Source organism: Protopterus annectens, chromosome 1.part0 (genome assembly GCF_019279795.1).
Source record: "Protopterus annectens isolate FY-2018-M chromosome 1.part0, PAN1.0, whole genome shotgun sequence".
In the NCBI taxonomy this organism is placed as follows: Eukaryota; Metazoa; Chordata; order Ceratodontiformes; family Protopteridae; genus Protopterus; species Protopterus annectens.
This window is the reverse complement of record NC_056725.1, coordinates 1,806,547,419-1,806,565,843: the sequence shown is the minus strand read 5'-3', so window position 1 is coordinate 1,806,565,843 and position 18,425 is coordinate 1,806,547,419. Positions and strand designations below refer to the sequence as shown.

At 44.5% G+C, this 18,425-nt stretch overlaps 1 protein-coding gene across 1 annotated transcript in view; it reads right to left on the bottom strand.

Moving 5' to 3' along the window:
• The window catches only part of TCP1 (t-complex 1), a 1,162,065-nt gene that overhangs the window by 491,448 nt on the left and 652,192 nt on the right, over positions 1–18,425 (bottom strand). The gene's annotated exons all lie outside the window — the stretch shown is intronic.

Below are 18,425 nucleotides of genomic sequence, written 5' to 3'. Positions count from 1 at the left end.
GGTTGTGTCCTTACCCTGAGACTAACACCAAGAGCAGTATCTTTTCCACTTTTCTGAATAGGATTTCCTAGTACTAGGCCTCCTGGCCTCAAGGATGACACCCAGCACCTGTTTGCTGAGGGTTGGTGGTGATGCATTCAGGGAATAAGCCAGGCTGCTAGGTTCAGGTTTGCAGCTAAGGATGCAAAATCTAGTCCTCTTGCTGGGACAGTCTGATGCAGGTGCCAGGTGGTACTGCTGTCAAGACTGCATAAAAGTGGGTACCAGTGCTGGCCTGGCCAGTCTGGTGCAATCAGGATTGTCATTGGCTAGTCCTGTTTGATCTTGAATAGTATTTTTGAGAGGAGGTGCAGAGGGGGAAAGGCACAGATTGAGAGGTTTTCCCATGTAAAGAAAAGGGCATCCACTTTCCATGCTTGGCTGCGGGGAGTTCTGGTGCAAAATTTGCTCAATTGATGGTTTTGGGGGGAAGCAGAGAGGTCCACCTCTGGTGTTCCCCACCTGTGGATTAGAAGCTTGAATGTGCTGGGCTCCAGTTTCCACTCGTGTGGGTCCATTAGATTCCTGCTTAAATCGTCTGCCAGTGAATTTTCTTTGCCTGGCAGGAACTGAGCTTGCAAGTGCACTTGATTGCTCAAGGCTGTGTTCCACAGAGTCATGGCTAACCTGCAGAGTGGGTAGGAATGAGTTCCCCACCTGCTTGTTTATGTACCACATAACTGTGGTGTTGTCTGTCTTTATCAAGAGTTGTCCTGGAAGGATATGGTATTTGAAGGCTGTCAGTGCATTCTGTACAGCTAACATTTCTTTTTGATTGATATGCAGGTGTATTTGTACTGGGCTGCATTTGCCATGAATGCATTTGCCTGCCATGCGAGTCCCACCATGCATAGTATGTGTATTGTCAGGGTTTGGGCGGCAGGGGGGTGGTGAGAGAAAGGGACTCCCTCGTTTTGGAGGCAGTCCTCTTCCCACCAAAAGAACTCTGTCCTTAGGCAAGGAATGATAGGAATCACTGTTTCCAGGTCCTGAGAATGTTGACACCAGAGACTTTTTTAAGTACTGTTTCCTCATATGCAGTCTTGCATATGGAATTAGGAGAATGCATGAGGTCATGAACCCTAGGGCTTGCAGTACTTTCTTGCACATAGCTGGGATTGGGTGGCCAGTAGTTTGAAGTAATTTGTCAAACAAACCTGCTTTTCTGAAGTGAGGAATGCCATCTGGGAAGTTGTGTTCAAGCTTGCTCCCAGGAATACAATTTTTTGGCTGGGTACCAGATGTGATTTCTTTTCGTTGACTGTAATTCCCAGAGAAGTTAGCAGTCTCTTTACAAATGTCAGGTGCTGTAGTAGCAGTTCTAGACTGTCCGCCTGAATCAGGCAGTCGTTCAAGTACAGGTAAATTTGAATTTTTCTCTGCCTGAAGTATGCAATGTCTGGAGCCAGGCACTTTGTGAATACCCTGGGATGCAGAGAACTGATGGTGCATACAGCCTGCCGTGAAACGTAGATATTTCCTGCACGATTCCCTTACAGGGATGTGCAGATATGCTTCTTTTAAGTCCAGGGTAACCAGCCCGGAGTCCTTGGCTAGCATAGGAAGCAGCTGTTGGAGTGTAAGCATTTTGAATTTTGGTACCACCAGGAAGGTGTTGAGAATTGACAGATCCAGGATAGGGCGCCAAGAGTTTTCTTTTCTGGGCACCAGAAACAGTCTGGAGTAGAAACCCTGTCCCCTTTGCTCTATTGGGACAGCTGAATAACCCTGATACTGAGAAGAGAAAGTACTTGCTTTTAGGCCTCTGCCCACTGGTTTGGGGGAAGGTCTGGGAATCTGCTTTGGGTTGGCAGAGTGGAAGTAGAATCTGTATCCCTGGAATACAATGTTTAAGACCCATCTGTCCTGTGTGATGTACTCCCAGTTTTTTGCATGCAGGCAAGGTTTCCTCCTAGGGGTGCAAGTACTTGAGCGTGGCTGGGAAGGATGAAGGACAAGTCATTGTGAAATTATTCCATAAGGGGGTGGGGCTTACCACTCCCTGTTTTTGAGGTGGGAGCACTCCATTGTTTAGATCTGTGCATACCCTAAGACTGTAGTCTTGGTGGTCTGTTACCCCTGGGTTTGGACTGAGAAGGTCTGGGAGGGACTGGAAAGGACCAGTTCTTTGAAGGCAAATGCCTACTGTATCTAGGTAGCTGTACCTGTAGGAAATCTTTAATAGTTTGCATAGATTTAGCTTTTTCCTCCATCTTTTTAAGAACAACTTCTGCGTTTGTGCCAAACAAACGTTCTTGGTTTCATGGAGCATCTAGTAGGTTTGCTTTTACATGGTTTGGCAAGATTTGTTCCTTCAGCCAAGCATGCCTTCTCAGAATAGACCCAGTGACAGCAGCCCTGCAAGATGCTTCTAAGGCATCAAAACCAAACTGCAAAGAACGTTTTCCAACTTGGTTTGCAGAATGCATCAACTCTTGTAAATCTTTAATTTCTGCACAATCAGGAATTAACATCATTTTTTGTTTAATTAGTTCCATAACATGCTGCTGGTACTTCAACATGTGAAATGTAGAGTTGTGTACACTTACCATAAATGTAGATGTTAGAGTGTATTCACTGCTGCAGTCATTACATTTGGGTAATCTGCTGGCAGGTTGCCCTCAGTCGGCCTGAATTCCAAACTCTTGGGTCCTGCGTCAGTTGCTGTCTTCTCTTCCATGACGTCAGGTCATCAGGGGTATAAAACATGCAGCATTCGCCATTTTCTTTAGTTTTTCTTGCCCCCGATGAAGGTAGCAATATTGTATATATATATCTATATATATATATATATATACATACACACATATATATATATAGATATATATATATATATATATATATATACATACACACACACACATATATATATATATATATATATATATATATATATATATATATATATATATGGGTTCCTATCTATTGATCGAACTGTCATTACAGCAACACTCACCTCATCGACACGAAAACATCGACTCTTCAGATCATCGAAATGTCAGGTAAGCGATCCTCCCCCTCGCAGGACCCATGGTAGCACTTGTTTTTCTGGTACAACGCGTATGGTTCACATCACTACCTACAATTTCCCTACACAACGTTGTGATTTACTTCGCAATATAGCCACAAGTGCTACTACCATGGGTCCTGCGAGGGGGAGGATCGCTTACCTGACATTTCGATGATCTGAAGAGTCGATGTTTTCGTGTCGATGAGGTGAGTGTCGCTGTAATGACAGTTCGATCAATAGATAGGAACCCATATATATATACATATACACACATACATACATCAATATAAACTGTACCTTCATCTACAAACAAATACACCACATAGGTTGTAGAAGACAGAGACGGAAAGATAAACTGTAAAATGACGGGATTGTGGGAGGGTAACCTGGTCTGGAACAGTGAATACACTCTAACATCTACATTTAAGTGTACACAACTGTACTATGTTCTTCGTGTTTCACTGTTGCAGTCACTACATTTGGGTTATCTGCTTGCAGGTAGCGCTCAGTTGGCCTGATTATCAAAGTCTTGGGTCCTGCGTCGGTTGCTGTCTCATCTTCCATGACATCAGTTAGTCAGGGGTATAAAGCATGCAGCCGACGCTATTACATCAGTTTTTCTTGCCCCAGATGTCAGGTGACCCCGTAATTGGGAAGCAATTACATACAAGGTTACACCTCCAACAAAAAGCAAACACACCAGAAAGCTTTAAGCATAGCAAACAAGAATAGAGGTATAGTCAATAGAAGTAAGGGGGCTGGAGGGAGGGTAACCAGGACTGTAACAGTGAATACACTAACATCTACATTTACGGTAAGTGTACACAACTGTACTAGGTTTGTGTTTCACTGTTGCAGTCATTACATTTGGGTAGATTCCCAAAGCTAAGGAAGGGAGGAGGCAGTAAGATAGCATTAGGACCAGCTATAAGGCCCTGCAAGACTGCAGTGGCAAAACCAGCTCTGGATTTAGAAAAAATTGGCAAGTGGTAATGTTTGGTGAAGGTATGTACAGAACTGCAGGTAGCAGCTTCTAGGATGCCCCTGGTAGGGACACCTCTGAGAAAGGATGTAGAAGTAGATGCAGCCCTGGTTGAATGTGGTCTTATCCCCTGTGGGGAAGGTTTTCCATGGTGCTTATAGCAGAAATGAATGCAATAGCCTATCCACTTAGAAATGGTTTGCTTTGAAATGGCCTTTTCCTTCTGCCCTGCAGCAAATGCAACCCGCAGCTGTTCAGATTTCCTGAGAGGCTTAGTCCTGTCCAAGTAAAATCTAAGTTGTCTGTGCACGTTGTCTGTGCACGTTGAAGGAGTGCAGTATTCGTTCTCCCTTGTTCTGTGGATTAGAAAAGAAGGTTGGCAAATGAATGGACTGATTAAGGGCCACACTGGATACCACCTTGGGCATAAAGGAGGGATTGGTCCTGAGGGAAATCCTGTTCGCAAGAAAGATGATGAAAGGCTCCACTGCCATGAGGGCCTGTAATTCAGACACCCTTCTTGCTGAAGTGATGGCTAGGAAGAAGGCTGTTTTCCAAGAAAGGAAATTTAACTGCATTTGCAGCTGGCTCAAAGGGAGGTAGAGTGAGCTTTTCCAATACAAAGTTAAGGTCCCAGGCTGGAGTAGGGGCTCTCCTGGGTGGTCTTAAGTTTTTAGCCCCTCTGGGGAATTGCTTCAGCAGTGGATGAGAGAAGAGGGGTCGCCCTGTATTATAATGAGCTGAAATGGCAGAGGCATGAATTTTGATGGAAGAAAAGGAAAGGCCCTTGTGAAGAATCTCAATTAAGTATTAAAGAATGTGCGGTAAACTGGGCACAGTTGTGTCCATCCCCTGTGTTTGGCTCCAGGAACAGAATCTCTTTCATTTTGCAGCATAGGATTTTGTAGTACTAGGCCTCTGCCTCCAGAATGACATCCATCATTTGGCTTACTGAGGGATAGTAAAGGAGAAATCATGTAATTAGCCAGGCCGCAAGGATTAAGGTTTGAAGCTGTGGGTGCCAAATCTGGCCCTCCTGCTGGGACAGCAGAGCAGGGGTCTGAGGCAGGTGCCATGGTTCCAGAAGTGACACACTGCGCAAGAGGGGGTACCAGTTTTGGGGAGGCCAGTCTGGTGCAATAAGTATTGTCCTTGGTTTGTCCTGTTTGATCTTTAGTAACACTTTGGAGAGGAGAGGCAGAGGGGGAAGGCATAAACTGAAAGGTTTTTCCAGCTGAAGGACAGGACATCCACTTTCCAAGCTTGTCTGTGGGGAGTCCTTGTGCAGAATTTGTCCAATTGGCAGTTCTTAGGGGAGGCAAACAGGTCCATCTCTGGGCTCCCCCATTTGATTCTCAAAATGTTGAATATCTTTGGTTTCAGTTTCCACTCGTGTGGTCCATGAGATTTCTGCTTAGGTCTGCCAGTGTATTTAGCTTGCCTAGCAGGAATTGAGCTTGTAGGTGCACTTGGTAGCTCAAGGCTGTGTTCCACAGAGCCATGGCTAGTCTGCCGAGGGGGTATGAATGGGTTCCCCCTGCTTGTTTATGTACAACATAACTGTGGTGTTGTCAGTCTTTACCAATAATTGTCTTGGAAGAATGTGGTCCTTGAAGGCTGTTAGAGCATTCTGTACAGCTAACATTTCTTTTTGATTGATATGCAGCTGCATTTGACTCTGGTTCCATTTGCCCTGAATGCCCTTGCCCTGCCAAGTGAGCCCTGCATGCATACTCTGATGCGTATGTTAGGGTTTGGGCAGCAGGGGGTAGAGAGAATGGCAGTCCCTTGTTTTGGTGGCAGGCCTCTGCCCACCAAAGGAACTCTGTCTTTAGACAAGGTATGATAGGAATCATTGATTCTAGGTTCTGAGAATGTTGACACCATAGGCTTTTTAGATACCATTGTAGTTTCCTCGTATGCAGTCTTGCATATGGAATTAGTAGAATGCAAGAGGCCATGAACCCCAGGGCTTGCAGTGTTTTCCTTGCAGATAAGCTAGGTATTTGTGACTAGTAGTTTGAAGTAGACTGTCAAATGAACTCGTTTCTCTGGCATGAGGTATGCCATCTGGGAAGTTGTATTCAAGCTTGCTCCCAGGAATACAATCGGTTGGCAGGGTACTAGATGTGATTTCTTTTCGTTTATGGTGTAGCCCAGAGAAGTTAGTAATTTCTTACAAATGACAGATGATTTAATAGTATGTCCTGCCTTTCTGCCTGAATTAGACAATTGTTCAGGTATGGGTATATCTGACTATTTCTTTGCCTGCAAAATGCAATAATTGGAGCTGGGCACTTTGTGAATACCCTGGGTGCAGTAGATAAGCCAAAGGGCAGTGCAGAGAAAGTACAGTTGTGTACACTTACCATAAATGTAGATGTTTGAGTGTATTCACTGTTGCAGTCATTACATTTGGGTAATCTGCTGGCAGGTTGCCCTCAGTCGGCCTGAATTCCAAAGTCTTGGGTCCTGCGTCGGTTGCAGTCTCCTCTTCCATGATGTCAGGGGTATAAAACATGCAGCCGACGCCATTTTCTTTAGTTTTTCTTGCCCCCGATATCAAGTGCCCACAAAAAGGTAGCAAATATATATATATATATATATGCATACATACATGCAACAATATAAACTTTACTTTCCTCTACAAGCAAATACACCACATAGATTGTAGAAGATAGAGAAGGAAAGATAAATTCCAGAATGACAAGGGGATGGCGGGAGGGTAACCTGGACTGCAACAATGAATACACTCTAACATCTACATTTATGGTAAGTGTACACAACTGTACTATGTTCTTCGTGTTTCACTGTTGCAGTCATTACATTTGGGTAGAATCCCAAAGCTATGGTTGGGGGGCTGGAGTTAAACAGCATTAGGAGTGGCTATAAGGCCCTGCAGAACTGCAGTGGCAAAGCCTGCTCTGGATTTAGAGTAAAGAGGCAAATGATAATGCTTTGTAAAGGTGGGAAGAGAACTCCAAGTAGCAACCTCTAGAATGTCTTTGGCTGGTACTCCCCTTAAAAAGGCTGCTGAAGTAGCTGCAGCTCTGGTGGAATGAGACCTCATGCCCTTGGGCACAGGTTTACCATGGTGTAAGTAGCAGAAACTGATGCAGTTTCTTATCCACTTTGAAATTGTCTGCTTTGAAATAGCCCTGCCCTCTGATTCTGCAGCATATGTCACTAGTAATTGTTCAGTTTTTCTTAGAGCTTTAGTCCTGCTTAAGTAGGATCTTAGCTGTCTATGTACGTCCAAGGAATGCAGAATTCTCTCCCCCTTGTTCTGTGGATTTGGATAATAGGTTGGCAGATGAATTGTTTGGTTAAGAGCCACATTGGAAACCACCTTAGGCATAAAAGTAGGATTTGTTCTCAGAGATACCCTGTCTGGGTAAAATATGATAAAAGGCTCTATAGCCATGAGGGCCTGTAGCTCTGAAACTCTTTTTGCTGAAGTAATAGCTAGTAGCAGAGCTGTTTTCCATGATAAGAACTTTATATAAACTGTATCAGTTGGTTCAGATGGAGGCAGGGTGAGCTTTTCCAATACATAATTGAGGTCCCATGGAGGCAATGGTGATCTAGGAGGCCTTAAATTTTGGCTCCTCTAAGATGCTGCTTTAGTAAAGGATGAGAAAAAATTGGTGGCTCTGTATTGTAATGAGCCAAAATGGCAGAAGCATGGATTTTAATTGATGAGAAAGATAGGCCTTTGTCAAGCATCTCAGTTAAGTATTGCAATATCTGATGAATATTTGGTTCTGCTGTATCAGTTCCTTGTGCTTGATTCCAAGCACAAAATCTCTTCCATTTGTCAGCATAAGATTTTCTAGTACTAGGCCTGCTGGCTTCCAAAATGACATCCATCACAGCTTTACTGAGAGGTGTTTGTTTGTACGCCTACATGATCAGCCATGCTGCCAGGTTCAGAGTCTGTAGCTGATTGTGCAGGATCCGATTTGTTTTGCTGGGACAGTAGTTGTGGTCTGAGGCAAGGTCCAAGCTGGGTATTGAGAAGTTCCTTAGGATTGGGTACCAGTATTGGCGGGGCCGGTCCGGGGCAATTAGTATCATCTTTGGTTTCTCTTGTCTGACTTTTAGCAGGACCTTGGGGAGAAGATGCAGAGGAGGAAAGGTGTAAACTGATGGGTTTTGCCAACTGAGGGATAGGGCATCCACTTTCCATGCTTGTCTGTGATAAGTCCTTGTGCAGAATCTTTTCAGTTGATAATTTTGAGGAGAGGCAAATAGATCTATGTCTGGGCTCCCCCATTTCTCTGTTATCATGCTGAAGACTTGTGGATTTAGTTTCCACTCGTGAGGATCCATAAGGTTTCTGCTTAAGTCTGCCAGAGTGATTTGTTTTCCTGGCAGGAATTGAGCTTGAAGATGTATTTGGTAGGTCAAAGCTGTGTTCCACAGTGCCATGGCTAATCTGCAGAGGGGGTATGAGTGTGTGCCCCTTGCTTGTTTATATACCACATGACTGTGGTGTTGTCCATCTTTATCAGTAGTTGTCCTGGATGAAGTAAGTCCTTGAAGGCTGTTAGGGCTTTTTGAACAGCTAGCATCTCTTTCTGGTTGATATGCAGATGCATTTGTTTTGGAGACCATATGTCCTGAATGCATCTTCCTGCCATGTGCCCCCCCCCCCAGGCATAATCTGATGTGTCTGTTATGGTTTGGCTGGCAGGGGGTAGAGGGAATGGCCGTCCCATATTTTGGTGGCATGCCTTTGCCCACCACAGAAATTCCTGTTGCAGGCAGGGAATGAGAGGAATCATTGTTTCCAGACTGTGAGAATGTTGACTCCATAAACTTTTTAGGTACCATTGAAGTTTCCTCATATGCAGTCTTGCATATGGAATCAGTAGGATGCAGGATGCCATGAAGCCCAGAGCCTGCAGAATTTGTCTTGCAGAAGACTGGGTTTTTGTTGCCATCAGTTTGAAGTAAGTAGTCAGTTGGCTTTGCTTGTCTGGTGTGAGGTAAGCCATCTGGGCAGTTGTATTCAAGCTTGCACCCAGGAATGTTATCTTTTGAGACGGTACCAGTTGTGATTTTTTTTTTGTTTATTGTGTACCCTAGGCATGTTAGAAACCTTTTCACAAACGCCAGGTGTCGAAGAAGAGTGTCCTTGTTCTCTACTTGAATGAGACACTCGTCCAAGTAAGGATATATTTGTATACTTCTTTGTCTGCAAAATGCAATTACTGGTGCCAGGCACTTTGTAAAGACCCTGGGCGCAGTAGATAAGCCAAAGGGCAGTGCAGAGAAATGGCAATGCATTAAGCCAGCCTTGAATCTGAGGTATCTTCTGCACGATTGTCTTATTGGAACATGCAGGTATGCCTCTTTTAGGTCTAAAGTCACCAGCCAAGCATTCTTGCCCAGCATGGGCAGAAGCTGCTGCAAAGTCAGCATTCTGAATTTTGGAATGTCCAAGTAAGTGTTCAAAATCGACAAAATCTAGTACTGGCCACCAGGCCTTGTCCTTTCTGGGTACAAAGAACAGTCTTGAGTAAAAATCTTGTCTTTTTTCCTGTTCTTATACTGTCTGAATGGCCCCCATATCCATGAGGGACGTAACCTGTTTCTGTGCCTCTGCCCATTGATTTTTTGGCATATCTGGCCAACCATTTGCCATTGGCAGAGTGTGGAAATGGAATCTGTATCCATGTGATATGATGTTTAGTACCCACTTGTCCTGGGTTATTAACTGCCAATTTTGATCCAAAAAGTGCTAATATTCCCCCTATGGGTGCTGCCAAACCATAAGTGCTTGGTGGAGGCAGAGGGAAGTCATTGGGATTGCTTTCTGTAGGTTTGCACTTTATCTCCTCCAGATTTGGAGGTGGAATTGCCCCACTGCTTTGACCTGTATGAATCTTGCGCCTGGTATCTGGAACCCTTAGGGCGTCTGGATTTGCCCCTTTGAGCTCTGACTGACACAGGAAAGGACCAATTTTTGGTAGGCCAGTGTCTACTGAATCTTGGTGGCTGCACTTATAAGAAGTCTTTAACAGTTTGCATAGACTTAGCTTTGTCTTCCATTTTCTTTAAAACCTCTTCTGTCTTAATACCAAACAGAGAATCATGCTGTAAAGGTGCATCTAGCAATTTAGCTTCAACATGATTAGGTAAATTTTGCTCCTTTAACCAGGCATGCCTTCTAATCACAGATCCAGTAACTGCGGCCCTGTAGGAGGCCTCTAAGGAATCAAAACCACATTGCAAAGTATGCTTTCCAACTTGTTCAGCTGCATGCAATAATTCCTGCAATTCTTTATTTTCTGCACATTCTGAAATCAACATAATTTTCTGTTTCAGCAATCCCTTAACATGTTTGTTGGCACTTAAGCATATGAAATTGACAGTTTAAGGCCCTGATTGCCAAGGTTGCAGATGTATAAACCTTTTTTCCCCATCTGTCCAGCACCCTTGAATCTCTGTCGGAGGGGGTAGGGTTTTTTGCTGTTGAAGCCTTAACTCCCTTTGGACCCTGTGAAATAGTTTCAGGATCAGCAGCAGGGTTTCTAAATAAAAATTTATGAGAGTCAGGGACCCTGTAATATCGGTCAGGCTTACTGGGAGCTGGAGGTAAGGAGCCAGGGGACAAACTTGACTCCAAAAACACATAATCCACAATGTCTAAAACAGGGGGAATGGCTAAAGGCCTGTGCTGAGGGAGAAGGAGGAAATCCCTGAGCCTCTTTTTTGATTCTGAGAAGTCTTGACTCTCCCAGTGAAAATGCTCCCTCAAAGTATGCAAGGTTTCTCCAAATGAATAATCCTCAGGAGGAGATGCAGATGGAATAGACTCCTCAGCATCAGAATCCTCATAGGGAGATATAGATAATTGCTGGTCAGAAGAGGAATCAGAAGAAACAGAAACCTGATCTGAAGATTCATAATCAGTGTCTTGCCTAGGCCTCTTATCAGGAGGGGGATGGGTACCCCTGATCAAGGTAATAAGGTCTTCAGCCATTTTGATCATCTGTTTTTTAGGCATATAGGCCTGTGCACGTGGTTCATGCATCGTTTTTTTAGTTTTAGAAGTTGCTTTTGTCTTTGGTCTTGCAGCTGTCGGTTTGATATACAAATGTTGAGGTCTGAATACACCCTCAGAAGCCGGTGCCTGCTCAGCGGCTCCGGACCCATCTGAGGGAGATGCATCCGTCGGTCCAATACCTTGAGTATCTTGCGGCATGCCGGACTCCACATGGGTGTCAGTAAAGGCCTGCGACTCGAAGGTAGCAGGTATCAGGGGCTGCGAAAGCGCCTCACTGAGTACCGCGAACCGGCGACTGGCTTAGAAGCTATGTCATCAGTTTTGGATCGACTGCCTTTCTCTGTCCTTTTCTTTGCGTTTTTTTATGTACTCCGGTAGTCGGATTGCTATCAGACAACATTTCTGGGTAGTTAAATCGGTTTCCAAAATACTTTGATGCAAAAGTATACAGACGCTTAACAGGGCATTGGTTAAATCTAGCACAAAACCGAGAGCCAGGCAATGTTGTGATCAGGGCCTAGGCAAGGAATACAGTATAAATGGAAATCCTTATGAGGTATTTGCTTCCCACAAGTAATACCATTATTAACTTTTTCTGACATCGGTAAAAAGCAAGAAAAAAGTTTTCCCAACGGGGTACTTGGCTTTAGTGAAGACTTCGGTTCTGAAACTCAAACTCGAATATTTCAGTAGTTGGCCGACCGGCACTTGCGAAATGTTTCTGCTTCGGGCACCGCGCGGCAAGAAAGACTAAAGAAAATGGCATCTGCTGCATGTTTTATACCCCTGACGTCATGGAAGAAGAGACAGCAACCGACGCACGACCCAAGACTTTGGAATTCAGGCAGACTGAGGGCAACCTGCCAGCATATTACCCACATGTAATGACTGCAACAGTGAAACATGAAGAACATCTTGCTTGTGAGCCTCTGCCCACTGATTTGGGGGTAGGTCTGGCCAACCGTTTGGGGTTGGTAAGGAGTGGAAGTGGAATCTGTATCCTTGGGAAACTATTTAAAACCCATTTGTCTTGGGTAATGACCTCCCAGTTTTTTGCATGCAGGGCAATCTTTCCCCCTAAAGGAAAGTACAATTGTGTACACTTACCATAAATGTAGATGTCAAGAGTGTATTCACTGTTGCAGTCATTACATTTGGGTAAACTGCTGGCAGGTTGCCCTGAGTCGGCCCGATTAACAAAGTCTTGGGTCCTGCGTCGGTTGCTGTCCCTTCTTCCATGACATCAGGTCGTCAGGAGTATAAAACATGCATCCGACGCCATTACATCAGTTTTTCTTGCCCCAGATGTCAGGTGCCCTCCTAATGGGGAGCAAATAAAATTAAACACAAAAAAATGTACCTCCAACCAAAAGCAAACACACCAAAAAGGCTTTTAAGCATAGTAAAAGAAAGTAGAGGTATAGCCAATGAAAAGTAGGGGGCTGGAGGGAAGGTAACCAGGACTGCAACAGTGAATACACTCTAACATCTACATTTATGGTAAGTGTACACAACTGTACTATGTTCTTTGTGTTTCACTGTTGCAGTCATTACATTTGGGTAGATTCCCAAAGCTATGGTTGGGAAGAGGAGTTTATACAGCATTAGGGCCAGCTATAAGGCCCTGCAAGACAGCAGTGGCAAAGCCAGATCTGGATTTAGAGAAAATTGGTAAATGATAATGTGTGGTTAAAGTATGTGCAGAACTCCAGGTAGCAGCTTCTAGAATATCCCTGGTAGGAACACCTCTGAGAAAGGCTGCAGAAGTAGATGCAGCCCTGGTGGAGTGAGATCTGATCCCCTGGGAAGATAGGTTTTCCATGGTGCTTATAGCAGAAATGAATGCAATGGCTTATCCATTTAAAAATGGTTTGTTTTGAAATAGCCTTCCCCTCTGCCCCTGCAGCAAATGCTACCAGCAGTTGTTCAGATTTTCTTCGAGATTTAGTCCTAAGTAGTAAGTTGCCAAATGAATTTGCTTCTCTGGCGTGAAGAAAGCCATCTGGGCAATTGTATTCAAGCTTGCACCTAGGAATGTAATCTGTTGAGAGGGTACCAGTTGTGATTGCTTTTCGTTCATGGGTGTACCCCAGACAAGTTAGGAAACCACCTTGGGCATGAAGGATGGATTGGTCCTCAGAGATACCCCTGTCCGCATGAAAGATGATGAAAGGCTCCACTGCCATAAGGGCCTGTAATTCAGATATCCTTCTAGCTGATGTGATTGCTAAAAGGAAGGCTGTTTTCCAAGAAAGAAATTTTAAGTCTGCAGTAGCAGCTGGCTCAAAAGGAGGTACAGTGAGCTTCTCCAAAACAAAGTTAAGGTCCCAGGCAGGGGTAGGAGCTCTCTTGCGTGGTTTCAAGTTCTTTGCTCCTCTGAGATACTGCTTGAGCAGGGGATGAGAGAAGAGGGGTGGTTCTGTGTTATAGTGAGCTGAAATAGCTGAAGAATGGATTTTAATAGAGGAAAAAGACAGGTCCTTGTGAAGCATCTCAGTTAAGTACTGCAAAATCTGAGGTAAATTGGGCGCTGCTGTGCTCATTCCTAAAGATTGGTTCCTGGCACAGAATCTTTTCCATTTGTCAGCATTAGATTTTCTAGTACTAGGTCTTCTTGCCTCCAAGATGACATCCATCACAGGTTTGCTGAGGGATGATAAGGGTGAATTTAAGTGATTAGCCAGGCTGCAAGGTTCAATGTTGGAAGCTGAGGGTGCAGAATTTGTTTCTCCTGCTGAGACAGCAAGGAAGGGGTCTGAGGCAGGTGCCATGGAGCTATTTGTGACACACTGCGCAGGAGAGGGTACCAGTGTTGGCGTGGCCAGTCCGGAGCAATAAAAATCATTCTTGGTTTGTCCTGTTTGACTTTTAGCAGAACTTTGGACAGCAGAGGCAGTGGGGGAAAGGCGCAGACTGACAGGTTTTTCCAGCTGAAGGACAGAGCATCCACTTTCCAGGCTTCTTTGTGGGGAGTCCTTGTGCAAAACTTGTCCAACTGGTAGCTCTGGGGGGAGGCAAATCGATCTATGTCTAGGCTCCCCCACTTGCTTGTCAAAGTGTTCCAGTTTCCACTCGTGTGGGTCCATGAGATTTCTGCTTAGTCTGTCTGCCAGTGTATTCAATTTTCCTGGCAGGAATTGAGCTTGTAGGTGCACTTGGTAGCTCAAGGCTGTGTTCCACAATGCCATGGCTAGTCTGCAGAGGGGGTAAGAATGTGTTCCCCCCTGCTTGTTTATGTACCACATAACCGTGGTGTTGTCCGTCTTTACCATTAGTTGTCATGGAAGACTGTAGCCCTTGAAGGCTGTCAGAGCATTCTGTACAGCTAACATTTCTTTTTGATTGATATGTAGGTGCATTTGATTTTGGTTCCATTTGCCCTGAATGCACTTCCTTGCCAGGTGAGCCCCCCATGTATAGTCTGATGCATCTGTAGTTAGGGTTTAGGCGGCAGGGGGTAGTGTGAATGGCAGTCCTTTGTTTTGGTGGCAGGCATCTGTCCACCACAGGAATTCCAGGCGTAGGCAAGGTATGATGAAAATCATTGTTTCCAGGCTGTGACGATGTTGATTCCATAGACGTTTTAAGTACCACTGTAGTTTCCTCATATGCAGTCTTGCATATGGAATTAGAAGAATGCAGGAGGCCATGAACCCCAAGTCTTGCAGATAGCAGGGTTTTTGTGGCCACTTGCTTGAAGTAAGTTACCAAATTAATTTGCTTCTCTGGCATGAGGAAAGCCATCTGGGAAGTTGTATTCAAGCTTGCACCCAGGAATGTAATCTGTTGAGAGGGTACCAGTTGTGATTTCTTTTCGTTTATGGTGTACCCCAGACAAGTTAGAACCCTTTTTACAAACACCAGATGATTTAGAATTAAGCCCTGGTTTTCTGTCTGAATTAAACAATCATGCAGATATGGATATATTTGGATACTTCTTTGCATGTGAAATGCAATAACTGGAGCCAGGCACTTTGCGAATACCCTGGGCGCAGTAGACAAGCCAAGGAGCAGTGCAGAGAACTGATAATGCAAGTAGCCTGCTTTGAAGCGTAGGTATCTTCTGCAAGATTCCCTGATTGGGATGTGCAAGTATGCTTCTTTTAAATCTAGGGTTGCCAACAAGGCATATTTGCCTAGCATAAGAAGTAACTGGGGAAGAGTCAGAATTTTGGAATGTCCAGAAAGGTGTTTAGAGTAGACAGGTCCAGAATTGGACGCCATGATTTGTCTTTTCTGGGTACCAGAAAAAGCCTGGAATAGAAACCTTGTCCCTTTTCCTCTTCTGGTACTGGTTGAATAGTCCCCACGTTTAAGAGGTAAAGTATTTCTTTTAGAGCCTCTGCCCACTGATTTGGGGCAGGTCTGGCCACCCGTTTGGTGTTGGCAACGTGTGGAAATGAAATCTGTATCCCTGGGACACTATATTTAAAACTCATTTGTCCTGGGTTACGAGTTCCCAGTTCTTTGCATGAAGAGCAAATTTTCCCCCCAAAGGGGTGGCTAAAAGGTAAGTGCTTGGTAATTTTAAAAGGAGGTCATTGTGACTGTTTACCATAGGGGGTGTCTTGTTATTTAAAGATTTGGAAGTGGAGGTCCCCCGTTGCTTAGTTTTGAGAGTCCCCTGGGACTGAAACCTGGCACTTTTGGTGTGTCTGGGTTTAGCTTGGGAGGATCTGGAAGGAGCTGGAAAAGACCAGTTCTTAGTAGGCCAGTGCCTACTAAATCTTGGAGGTTACACTTGTAAGAAATCTTTAACAGTTTGCATAGATTTAGCTTCATCTTCCAACTTTTTTTAGAACTTATTCAGCCTTATTGCCAAACAGGCGGTCCTGATTTAAAGAAGCATCCAACAATTTTGCGTTAACATGATCAGGCAAAGATTGCTCCTTAAGCCAAGCATGCCTTCTAAGCACAGACCTAGTAACAGCAGCCCTGCAGGAGGCCTCTAAAGAATCAAAACCACATTGCAAAGTATGTTTTCCAACTTGTTCAGCAGAATGCAATCAATCCTGTAAATCTTTATTTTCCACACAGTCAGGAATCAACATCATTTTCTGTTTAAGCAGTCCAATAATATGCTGTTGATATTTTAACATATGAAATTGGCAGTTTAAAGCCCTGACTGCCAAGGTTGCAGAAGTATAAACATTCTTACCCCATCTATCCAGCGCCCTGGAGTCTCTATCAGAAGCCTTAATGCCCTTAGGCCCCTGAGAAATGGTTTCTGGATCTGAAACGGGATTTTTGAAAAGGAACTTGTGGGACTCAGGAACCCAGTAGTATCCGTCAGGTTTACTAGGAGCTGGAGGCAGGGAATCAGGGGCCATACTGGATTCCGAGAAATCATCAACAATGTCCAGAACAGGAGGTATAGCCAAAGGCCTATGCTGAAGTAGAAGGAAATCCCTAAGCCTCTTTTTTGAATCAGAAAATTCCTGACTTTCCCAGTGGAAATGCTCCCTTAAGGTATGTAAAGTTTCCCCAAAAGAAAAATCCTCAGGAAGGGAAGCAGAGGGAATGGAATCCTCTGCATCAGAATCCTCACATGTAGGTATGGACACATCCAGGTCATTAGAAGAATCAGAAAAAACAGAATCCTGATCAGAAGATTCATAATCAAGCTCAGCCCTAGGCCTCTTGGGGGGGGGGGTTGACTACCCCTGATTAGAGTACTAAGATCTTCAGACATTTTGATCATTTGTTTTTTGGCATAGGGGCCTGAACATGTGGCCTGGGCATTTGTTTTCTAGAAATAAATAGAGATTTAGGCCTTAGTAATGAAGGTGGAGGTGGAGTCTATTTAATATGCAAGTCTGTAGGCCTGATTATACTCTCAGAAGCCGGTGCCTGCACAGCAGCTCCAGGCCCATCCAAGGTAGAGACATCCGCGGGTTCCATAGGTGAAGCATCTCATGGCACACCAGACTCCGAATGGGTCTCAGTAGAGGCCTACGAATCAGAAGTAGCGGGCATCAGGGGCAGTGAAAGTGCCTCACTGAGTACCGGCAGACTGGCTTAGGAGAAGTGTGGTAGGCAGTTCTGGACTTCGGCGGCCTGTCTCTGTCTATCTTTGCGTTTTTTCCAAATCCCGGTAGTCGGATGGCTAACAGACGACATTTCTAGACAATTAAAACGAGAACCGAAATATTTAGAGGCAAAAATGTACAGACGACAGATAGTGCGCTGATTAAATAAAGGACAAAACCGACAGCAAGGTACGTCGTTGGTCAGGGCCTAGGCAAGGAATACAGTACAAATGAAAATCTTTGTGAGGTATTTGCTTTCCACAAGTAATGCAATTATTAACTTTTACCGACATCGGTAAGGAGCAAGAAAAGGTTTCCCCAACGGGGTACTTAGCTAAGTTGAAGACTTCGGTTCTGAAACTCAAACGAAAATTTCAGGAGTCGGCCGACCGGCACTTGTGAACTGCTTCTGCTTCGGGCACAGCACGGCAAGAAAGACTGATGTAATGGCGTAAGATGCATGTTTTATACCCCTGACCTGACGTCATGGAAGAAGGGACAGCAACTGACGCAGGACCCAAGACTTTGTTAATCAGGCCGACTGAGGGCAACCTGCCAGCAGTTTACCCAAATGTAATGACTGCAGCAGTGAAACACAAAGAACATCAGTCAGTTGAGCAGGGTTTGGAAGGTTTAAAGTTAAGTCATTGTGACAGTTTACCATAGGGGGGTGTCTTACTACTCCTAGCTTTGGAAGTGGGAGCCCCCCACTGCTTAGGCCTGTGAGTACCTTGGGACTGAAGCCTGGGTGTTTTGTTGGTTCTGGGTTTGGACTAAGGCGGCCTGCAAGAGGTAGGAAAAAAACAATTCTTAGAAAGCCAGTGCCTACTAAATCTGGGAGGTTGCACTTGAAGGAAATCTAACAGTTTGCACAGATTTAGCTTTTTCCTCCATCTTTTTAAGTACTACCTCTGCTTTGAGGTGGTCTTGGTTTAAGGGAGCATCCAGTAATTTAGCTTTAACATGATCTGGCAAAGATTGCTCCTTAAGCCAAGCATGCCTTCTAAATATAGACCCAGTGACAGCAGCCCTGCAAGATGCCTCTAATGAAGCAAAACCACATTGCAAAGTATGCTTTCCAGCTTGTTCAGCAGAATGCATTAAATCCTGTAATTTTTTATTTTCAGCACAGTCAGGAATCAACATAATTTTCTGCTTAAGCAATCCAATAATATGCTGCTGATACTTTAACATATGAAACTGGCAGTTTAAGGCCCTAATGGCCAAAGTTGCAGAAGTGTATACCTTCTTACCCCATCTGTCCAAGGCCCTGGAGTCTCTATCAGAGGGGTAGGTTTTTTGGCAGTAGTAGCCTTAATGCCTTTGGGTCCCTGTGAAATGGTCTCAGGA